Source organism: Apus apus, chromosome Z (assembly GCF_020740795.1).
Source record: "Apus apus isolate bApuApu2 chromosome Z, bApuApu2.pri.cur, whole genome shotgun sequence".
Lineage (NCBI taxonomy): Eukaryota > Metazoa > Chordata > Aves > Apodiformes > Apodidae > Apus > Apus apus.
Window position 1 is genome coordinate 40,117,344 of NC_067312.1, and position 10,106 is coordinate 40,127,449.

Sequence of the window (10,106 nt, forward strand, 5' to 3'; positions counted from 1 at the left end):
GGAAGGGGCTAGAGGAAATGCACTTTTGGAGTTGTTTGATATTTTCACTGTTTGGTTTTTTTTTCCACCGTTTTGCTGATTAATTGTTTAAATGTTTGATATTTCCCCTGTCAGTTGTTTGACTGTTTCACTGTTCAGCTGTTTAAACGATTTACATTTACACCAAATTCCTTCAGTATTTTGCTGTTTAATTGTTTAAATACGTTATATTTTCAGTGTGGATTTTTCACCACTTCACTGGTTAATTGTTTAAATGCTTTAATTTTCACTGTTCAATTGTTTTACCCTTTTGCCGTTTAATTCTTTAAATGTTTGATATTTACACTGCTTAATTTTTTGGCTGTTTTGCTGTTTCATTGCTTCGATCTTTTAAATGTGCATTGTTTAATTATATCATTGTGTAATTGGTTAAATGTTTACATCTTTCATAGTTTCATAGTTTAATAGTTTCTCTGTTTCACTGTTTAATTGTTGAAATATTTGATGATTACGCTGTTTAATTGTTTGACTGTTTTGTTGTTTCATGGTTTAAATGTTTTTTTATTTACACTGTTTAATTAAAACACTGTTTACTTGCTTCAATGTTTTATATTTACACTCTTTTCACTGTGTCCACTGTTCTGTAAACCAAGACGACGGGAGGGACGATTCCTGAAGCAGCAGCAAAAGGTTTTGTTAAGGATCCAGCACTTGGTCTTGCAGGACAGAAGCAGAGGAAACTGGGGTGCTCCCAGAACTGACCTGGCATTTGTCTCTTTTGAACCCAAAATCCTTGTTTTGGGTTAGTGTGGCAGGGTTTGGGGGGGACCCACAAGGTGTGACTCCTGTGAGAAGCTGCTGGAAGCCCCCCTGGCTGCAATTCCAGCCCGGCTTCTGGGCAAGGCCCAGCCAAGTAGGGAAGCTGGGTGTGCCTCTGTGGGTGACGTATTCAAGACAGGGAAAAGGAACCCTTTCCTTTACAGTTATCCCTAACGGGATAGTTCAGCTAGTGGACCAATAACACTGGAATGTTCATGTTACTGCCGGAACTCCAAGGTCGAGTCTTCGCTCTGCTGCCACAGAGGCTACCACAGCAGAAGAGTCCTGTTTGTAACTAGATGGACAGCAAAATTGGCCAGAGATATTCCATTCCATATATCTACGTAAGCTCAGAGGAAGGTCAGAGATCACAGAAGACAACTTCCTTCCTGCTTCTTCTTCCCTTCTCTTCCCTCCATGGCCGGCGTCCATGGAGGACTCTGTCCATCCATCACTGTCGAGCCCCAGGCTCGAGCTCTCCTGACCCTCATGACTCTGTGCTTTCTCCAGCAGCAGCTCCGGGACTTTTTGGGACTGTTCCCAGCTCAGGAGATGCTGTGGGAGTTGCTGGCGGTGGGGGGAGGCAAGAGATCAACCCCCAGTACACCTGGAATTGACTGCCCCAGGGGTGGAAAGACGGCTCAACCATTTGCCATGCTGCACTGGAGAAGGGTGGAGCTCCAGAACACTGCAGTAGATCGATGACATCATTGTGTGGGGTGACACACCAGGAGAAGTCTTTGAGAAAGGTAAAAAGATCATCCAGATTCTTCTGGATGCTGGTTTTGCTATAAAAAAGAAGCAAGGTCAAGGGACCTACACCAGAGATTCAGTTCCTGGAAATCAGGTGGCAAGATGGATGTCTCCAGATCCCAATGGATGTGATTAACAAAATAACAGGCCCCTCCATCTACCAGGGGATCCATCAAGTGGGCTGGTCCTGCTCAGTCAGACCTTTTACATATTGCAGATGGGTATAAAGTCCCTGTGGTATGTGAAAGAAACCTGCTGGTAAAAGTGTTTGGGTCCATCCTGCTTCAGACAAAGGCAAACCTGTCCGGGGTGTTGCTTTTGCTCAGGGACCTGGGCATACCTGGTGTGTGATGACGGAGGATGGTGTAGTACAATGTGTACCTCAAGGTAATCTGACTCTGGGGGAGAATCCTTCATTTGACAGCTGGTAAAATATAGAGACTATATGTAAGATACGGTATGCCATCAACACCTGCCCCTCTCACAGCCCTTTTTCTGCCTGTCCTGAGGGTTTCACGCTCAGATGTTCCTCTTCATCTCTGGTCCTACCAGTCCCACCAAGAACCGCTTCTACTCGAAGGGGACGAAGGAGGTCTCTTGTGCAGCGACTGGCTCAGGGCAGGGTCAGCAACGAACACAGACCTGGATGCTCTGGGTCATGGCCACTCGGGTCTTGGAGGCTGACCTTTGGGCTCAGGGACCTCACAGTCTGCCTGGGCAACCCACCCGAGTACTTCATGATGCTCACAAGGCTTTTGGTTTGGATTCCTCGTCTCCAGCCTGAACCTCTCTAGTTTCAGGAGTTGCCACCACCTCTCTCCCTCCCACTAGGCGGTGCTGGGAAGAGCGCGTCCCCATCCCCTTGATGCCTTCCCCAGAGGCAGGGGGGTGTGCTGTGAGGTGCCCCGACGCCTTTGGGGCTGCATGCTGGGGTGCAGGGCTACTTGGGCAAGGACCGAGGGGAAGGACAGGCTGTCATGAAACCCTGAGAGGTGATTGGTGAAGTCCCAAGCAACAGGTGCTGGAGCCACCCAATCAGGTTGGAGTTTCAGTTACCGGCACTCCAGCTGAGCCCTTGGTGAGGCTGGAGCGGTCAGTGTCCCTTGGAGCTGAGCTTGCGATTGTGGAGCTTGTTCCTGGGAGATCTTCACCCTCGGCGCCAGAGCCAGTAAAGGCTTCTCCCCGGCCCTGCCAGCTGCAGGCAGCCGGGGCACCAGGAGGCACGCTCGCAGCAGCAGAGGTGAGCTGGCAGGGAAAAGCTCATCCTGAGGAGCTGGGAGGGTTTCCTTCTGCAAGAAGCTGGGCATTTCTTTGCCCCCTGCCCAGGCCAGCCCATGACTGGGGCTTCTCTTGCTTTCCTAGTGTGACACCAGCTTCTGCAGAGCTGTTGGGAGGGAGCAGCTCAACATGCCCACCTCCCCCCCACCACAGCCCAGGGAGAGCAGGGCTACGGAGCTGGACAACCGCTGTCCCATCTGCCTGGGCAGCCGAGAGGGCACCAGCTACGTGCTGCCGTGCCTGCACCAGTTTTGTTACAGCTGCATCCTGCACTGGGCCCACAGCAAGCCCGAGTGCCCCCTCTGCAAGAGGAGGATCTGCTCCATTGTGCACTCGGTGCAGGCAGATGACAACTTTGAGGAGCATGTCATCTTGCCACCTGCATCTCCACCAGCTGTCCACCAGCAGTCAGGAGGAGGTCCTGGCCATCCAGCTGTCCACAGCCCTGCAGCATCAGGACAAGAGCCTGCGGGGCTGGTGCCCGGGGCACCTCCAGGTGACCTGCAGCCCGACATCTGGGCGACTCTTTTCCAGGAACGCCCAGCTCTCCTGCCGACCCTTATGCCCTGGATCCTGGAGGAGCTGGAACTGTCCATGCAGAACCAGCATTCTGTGGCAGAGGTGATGGAGGATCTTGTTGTGCCCCTTCTGGTCCTCTTCAGGCTGGAGGAAGACACACTGAACCAGCTCCTGGGGTCCTCCCTCCAAAACGTCACGGCGACATTTTTGGAGCCACCTGTTCAGGCCGCCATGGAACGGGCCATCAGGGAGGCGTGCCAGCTGCTGGGCCTGCAGGGTCGCCGTGCTGCCGAGAGGCAGGAGCGTCCTGCTGCCTCCCGAAGGCATCCTCCTCTCAGCAGGCCCCGTGCAAGAAGAGCACGAAGGCGCTCAGCCCCTCCGTGCTCCCCTCCCGCTGCGCCGCCCCAGGCACAGGTGGTGGAGTCGGGGCCCAGGGCTGCAGTGGGCGGCCTCCAGCCTGACACCTGGGCCACCCTGTTTGACGACCACCCGGCCCTCCTGCAGCGCATTATGCCCTGGGTCCACCAGCAGCTGGGGCAGATCTTTGCGGAGCAGCCTTCCGTTGCCGTCACCCTGGGGGAGCTCGTCACGTGTGTCCTGGGCCTCTCCGGGCTGGACCAAGAGGCCCTGCTCCGGCTGCTGCAGGACAGCCTCCAGGATCGCGCTGCCAGGTTTGTTGAAGACCTCCTCGACGTGGCTGTGCAGCGCTGCGGCAGGGAAGCTCACCAGCTGCTGGGCCTGCAGGGCCGCGGGGCTGCCAAGAGGCGGGAGCGTCCTGCTGCCTCCCCAAGGGGGCCTCCTGACTCCGGTCCAGGCCCCTCCAGCAGCCCTGCGGGAGCCCCTGAAGACGAGCGTCCCACCACCTCAGCTGCTGCTCTTCAGGGGGCTCCCAGAAGCACCACCAGCATCCCCATTCCCGCCCGTGGGGAGCAGGAAGAGCAGCTTGAGGATCCGGAGGAAGCTGTGCCCGGTCCCTCGACTCCCAGCCAGGGCAGGGACTGCTCCCCTGGGAGGCCACGGCGAGCCCCGAAGAGGAGAGCCAGCAGTCCCCAGGACTCCTCCCAGCCCCCCAAGAGGCCACCCCGCCAGCAGCAGTAGAACGAGTCGTGCTGGCTGGGTTGGGGAAGGCAACCAAGCCCGGTGTATTTAGCGACTTGTCAAAAGCTGTTCAGCTTGTAATGGTGCGTTTCAGAAATCACAGACTTGGTCCCTATGAGTGAAGCCGCCAGCCAGCAGTGGGACAGCCCTTCCTGCCTTCACGTCGTCTCATCTCCAGGCTCCACCAATTAGGAAGTAAGTGAAACCTGGAAGAGGTTGCCCGGGAGCAAGAAGCAGAGGAGGAGGGAGGCAGCGATGAGGACATGATCTCCCTCATCTTTGCCTGGCCCCCTGGCTCTTGCGCTGCTGATCTGGGGTGAGTCCTGCTGCCACGTCCCACGGGCGGGCAGGAGAGGTTCCCGGCCATGCCCCTGCCGCCCTGTGCGTGGGCTCTGCCCGAGGCTGGGGGGGCAGCAGGGCCTGATGCTGGTTCTCCTCTCTTCCTGCAGCTCCCCGGTGCTGAAGGAGCTGTGGCTGGGCACCCTGCAGGGTAAGGCGGGGGGAGGCTGCAGGCGCAGCCGGACGGGGCAGCGCAGCTCCCAGCTGGGGAGAAGTGCCCCTGTGGCTGCGGCAGCTCTTGGGCAGAGGTGCCTGGAGAGAGGGAAGAGGCAGCTGGGGGCTCAGCCAGCTCTCTGCCTGTCCCTGCCTGATGCACAGCAGAGCAGAAGGAGCCAAGGGAGCCTACGAGACCTGCCTGCCACTGCTCAGAGGCTTGCAGGAGGAGCTCAGCTGCTGCCATGCCGTGTCTCTCTGGTCTGGGCTCTGTCCCCCCAGGCCCTGCTCCCGCAGCCCAGTAGCAGAGGTATCACTGCTCACCTTCTTCCCCTCCTTCTCTCTTGCCCAGTGGAGGACCTTCAGAGACAGGAGCCTGGAGAGGTTGTTGCAGGGCCAGGCGGAGGTGAGCATGGCTGCCTTTCACCTTCCTTGGGCTGGTACGGGTGCCAGCAAGGAGCTGTGACAGGGATCAGCTTGTGTGGGATCAGCTTGTGCGGGAGGGGAGGAAGGTTCCTGTGGTGCCATTCCTGGAGCAGAGAGAGTTGGGGAGCCACCAGGAACACCAGGCTGGTGGTGCTGAGAAGTAACCCGCGGTGTGGGGCCGGGAGCCTGGGAGGGCAGAGGGTCCCAGCTGTGCCATGCTCAGGCTGCTGGTGCTGGTGGCCCTTTCTGCTGCGGGGCTGCGCTCCAAGCACAGCCTGGTTCTTGCAGGCTGATCCCAAGGAAGGGTCTGAGACATCCCCATCGAGCAGCAGAGGGGGACTTCTCCGTGTACCAGGTGAGTTTTGGAAAGAAAGGCAACCTCCTGCAAGAGGTTGAGCTGCACTCACTTGTTTCCTGAGTGTTGCCATGCAGGTTGAGCAGCCCAAGGGACAAGGAGGAGCAAGGAGACCCGCTGAGCAGCAGCCACTGGACCTGGTTCTGCGGGGACACAGCTTGGAGGAGGGCAGGATGATGAGGGCTGGGACACGCTGTCCTGCTGTCGTATCGGCTCTCGGGAGCCTCTGAGCCAGAGCCACAGCTCCGGCCACTGGCTCCCTGCCTGTCCTTCTGCAGTGCTCAACACCGAGCTGCAGGCAGGGCTGGCTTCAGGAGTGTTGGCCTGGTGGTCTCCATGGATGGACTCTGAATGGTTTTCCTTTGCAGCAGGAGAGAGCAGAAGCAGCAGCAGGAGGAGGAGGAGCAAGGGGCTGCCCTGGCCCCCTGCCCAGGCTGCAGGGCAGGCGGGCTCTGGCTGCAGCAGGACACTCTTTGGGCAGCGCCCAGCAGCGCTCTGCGGGGAGGATGACGTGCTGCCCCAGCCCACCCAGGTCAGCCAGCCTGAACAGGGGGTCCCAGCCCTCCCTCTGCCTGCTCCACAGGCAGCGTCCCCAGTGGGGATGGCAGATTGGGTTCTCCAACCCCAGCAAGGGAGCAGTGCTCTGGCCACTGCTGTTGGAAGGCAGCTCCTCAGCCAAGTCGCTGTCCTCCTGCCTCTGCCACAGGAGCTGCCGGACGTCCTGCAGTAGCAAGGACCGACGGAGGAGGGGATATTCAGCAGAGCTGCCAGCGGGATGGAGCCGTGGGAGCTGCGGGAGGCTCTGGACCATGGTGAAGACGTGAACCTGGGAAGCCAGCCTGTGCTGCTCTTGGCTGTCATCTCGAAGGTGAGCACTTCTGACCTGCAGCTGGAGGAGCTCCTGGCTGGGCTGGAGTGTGCGGGAAGCGGCAGGCTCGCAGGGGAGGGTGGTGGGACAGGAACGCTGAGGGCTCAGCCGGGCTGCTCGGGCAAAGCTTGCTGGGCAGCTCCAGCCTGCCAGGGTTGGGAGACACTGGGCACGGGGGTCTGAGGGAATTTCCCCGAGGTTCAGGGCTGCTGAACACCCCGATGCTTGCACACAAGTGCTTCATCAGGGTGCCCCGGGAGAAGGATGAGCCTGGGAAAGATCGATCCCCTGTGCAGCGACCAGCTCAAGAAGGGTGCCTTCAGAGAGCAGAGGAGGTCCCCCGTGCAGATCCACCCGGCCTTCACAAAAACAGCCCAGCAAGAACCACGGAGTGAGGCCAGCCCAGCTGCTTCAGTTTGCCCCCCCATTAACATCCTCAGGGTCAGCAGAGAGTCACAGCAGCTGGTGGAAGAGTTGGAAGAAACCACTGGCAGCCAGACCTGGGATCCTGTTGATGGCCAAGCAGGGTAGAAGCGCCAGCAGCCCTCACCCGACCGACCCGCCAGGGTGGTCTGGCTTTCCAACTTGGCCTTGTTCACCCAGGAAGAGCAAGAGGAGCTGAGATGCTGGAAAGGTGATTTGGACTGGGAAGCCATCTTCAACACCAACCTGAACGCAGACTTGTCCGCTTTTGGGGATCTTGCCCTTCTGCCTCCAACCAGCCCCGTCATGCATGCCCTGGACTTGGCGGTCCATGGGCAGCATCCCAAAGGTCCCCAGGGGCAGGGACAGGTTCCTCACCCAATCCCATCAGAACAAGCTGGGCTGGGACAAAACTTTCATGGCTGCTGCTTCCTGCAGAATCCCAGGGATGAAGGGACAAGCGATTGCCTCACCAACACTGTCAACATGGAGGAGGTGTTTGAATGTGGTGATTCCCCTTTGCCAGAATGAAAAAGGTCTATACATCCAGCAAGTCTGCCTCTTTAGGTGTTTTTATAGAATCTATTCTATATTGTCTATTCAAAGAAACCTGTATTTTTAGCATTCGAATTTCTTACCAGGAAGGGGCTAGAGGAAATGCACTTTTGGAGTTGTTTGATATTTTCACTGTTTGGTTTTTTTTTCCACCGTTTTGCTGATTAATTGTTTAAATGTTTGATATTTCCCCTGTCAGTTGTTTGACTGTTTCACTGTTCAGCTGTTTAAACGATTTACATTTACACCAAATTCCTTCAGTATTTTGCTGTTTAATTGTTTAAATACGTTATATTTTCAGTGTGGATTTTTCACCACTTCACTGGTTAATTGTTTAAATGCTTTAATTTTCACTGTTCAATTGTTTTACCCTTTTGCCGTTTAATTCTTTAAATGTTTGATATTTACACTGCTTAATTTTTTGGCTGTTTTGCTGTTTCATTGCTTCGATCTTTTAAATGTGCATTGTTTAATTATATCATTGTGTAATTGGTTAAATGTTTACATCTTTCATAGTTTCATAGTTTAATAGTTTCTCTGTTTCACTGTTTAATTGTTGAAATATTTGATGATTACGCTGTTTAATTGTTTGACTGTTTTGTTGTTTCATGGTTTAAATGTTTTTTTATTTACACTGTTTAATTAAAACACTGTTTACTTGCTTCAATGTTTTATATTTACACTCTTTTCACTGTGTCCACTGTTCTGTAAACCAAGACGACGGGAGGGACGATTCCTGAAGCAGCAGCAAAAGGTTTTGTTAAGGATCCAGCACTTGGTCTTGCAGGACAGAAGCAGAGGAAACTGGGGTGCTCCCAGAACTGACCTGGCATTTGTCTCTTTTGAACCCAAAATCCTTGTTTTGGGTTAGTGTGGCAGGGTTTGGGGGGGACCCACAAGGTGTGACTCCTGTGAGAAGCTGCTGGAAGCCCCCCTGGCTGCAATTCCAGCCCGGCTTCTGGGCAAGGCCCAGCCAAGTAGGGAAGCTGGGTGTGCCTCTGTGGGTGACGTATTCAAGACAGGGAAAAGGAACCCTTTCCTTTACAGTTATCCCTAATGGGATAGTTCAGCTAGTGGACCAATAACACTGGAATGTTCATGTTACTGCCGGAACTCCAAGGTCGAGTCTTCGCTCTGCTGCCACAGAGGCTACCACAGTAGAAGAGTCCTGTTTGTAACTAGATGGACAGCAAAATTGGCCAGAGATATTCCATTCCATATATCTACGTAAGCTCAGAGGAAGGTCAGAGATCACAGAAGACAACTTCCTTCCTGCTTCTTCTTCCCTTCTCTTCCCTCCGTGGCCAGCGTCTGGGGAGGACTCCGTCCATCCATCACTGTTGAGCCCCAGGCTCGAGCTCTCCTGACCCTCATGACTCTGTGCTTTCTCCAGCAGCAGCTCCGGGACTTTTTGGGACTGTTCCCAGCTCAGGAGATGCTGTGGGAGTTGCTGGGGGTGGGGAGAGGCAAGAGGCTTTTGCACATACCTGAACATATTTGTATAGAACTGTATATATTTTCTTTTATCATTAATGTTTAATTAAAACTGTGTAGTTTAGTTTTCAATCCAGCCAAGACTCTCTCTTTTTCTCTCTCTCCTTCCCTACCTGGGTGGGAGGGGGATGGGATCGAGAGCATTGCTGTCGAACCCAAGTCAAATGGTGACACTGTATTCTCATATCAGAGCATACTGGACATTTTCTCTGTAAGAGACTGTGCAATTAAGCAAGAGAGCTGATAATCTGACGCAAAGCTGCAGAGCTGAAGAATTGAGAACTGTGCTGCCGTTTACAGAAGCCATGCTGAGGGCCAGCAGCATCCAGGGTGGCTCAGAGACAGCATACAAAAGCTGGGAAAGGCAAAGAAAATCCCTTAACATTAATCTGTAATAAGAAGTCTGTGCTTTGGTCTGACTGCAGTCAGATCTCAGCTGACAGGTCTGAGAACTACTGTAGAGGCAAATGAACTGATCCGTGCTTCCTATTCATTGCTTGTTTGCTGCCTTTATTTATGGCATGGATGAGACTTGTCAAGAGCAGAGAGAATTGTCTGGCACTTCCAGTTAACGGTACATGGAAAACCAGAATGTGTTAAACTTTTAACTTCATTGAATGCTGTGGTGAGTTAGACTCCTGTTGCTTGGTTTCTTTGGGAGTAGCAGTACAGTAGATAGAGCAGCTGACCTTACTCCCATGGCTAATGCCTTTCTTGAATGGTTTTAGCTTTTTTGTGTCCCTGCTGCCTGATAATGATCTTCTGACATTGCTCTAGCTATAGATGTTCAGAGGATGATCTCATAACTTGCTTTGACACTCTTTTCTACCAGAAAGCTTTCGGTAGCTTTGAGAAAGCAGGATAAGGTTTTGTATTTTTCTGTGGGTTTTTGTTGTTAGTTTTCTTTCTTTTTTTGTTTGTTTGTTGTTGTTTTTTTTTAGTGAGAGGGAAGTGAGAGTTGGATTGTTTTAGCTTATTACTTAGCAGAAATTCATGAGAGGAAATAAAGAACGGTTTAAGGTAATCTATTTCTCTGCAGAGCTTTGA

At 53.6% G+C, this 10,106-nt stretch overlaps 1 pseudogene; it reads left to right on the plus strand.

Annotated features, from left to right (window-relative positions):
• The first annotated feature begins 6,851 nt into the window (after positions 1-6,851).
• Positions 6,852-7,562, plus strand: LOC127396010 (forkhead box protein J1-like; annotated as a pseudogene).
• Positions 7,563-10,106: the final 2,544 nt, after the last annotated feature.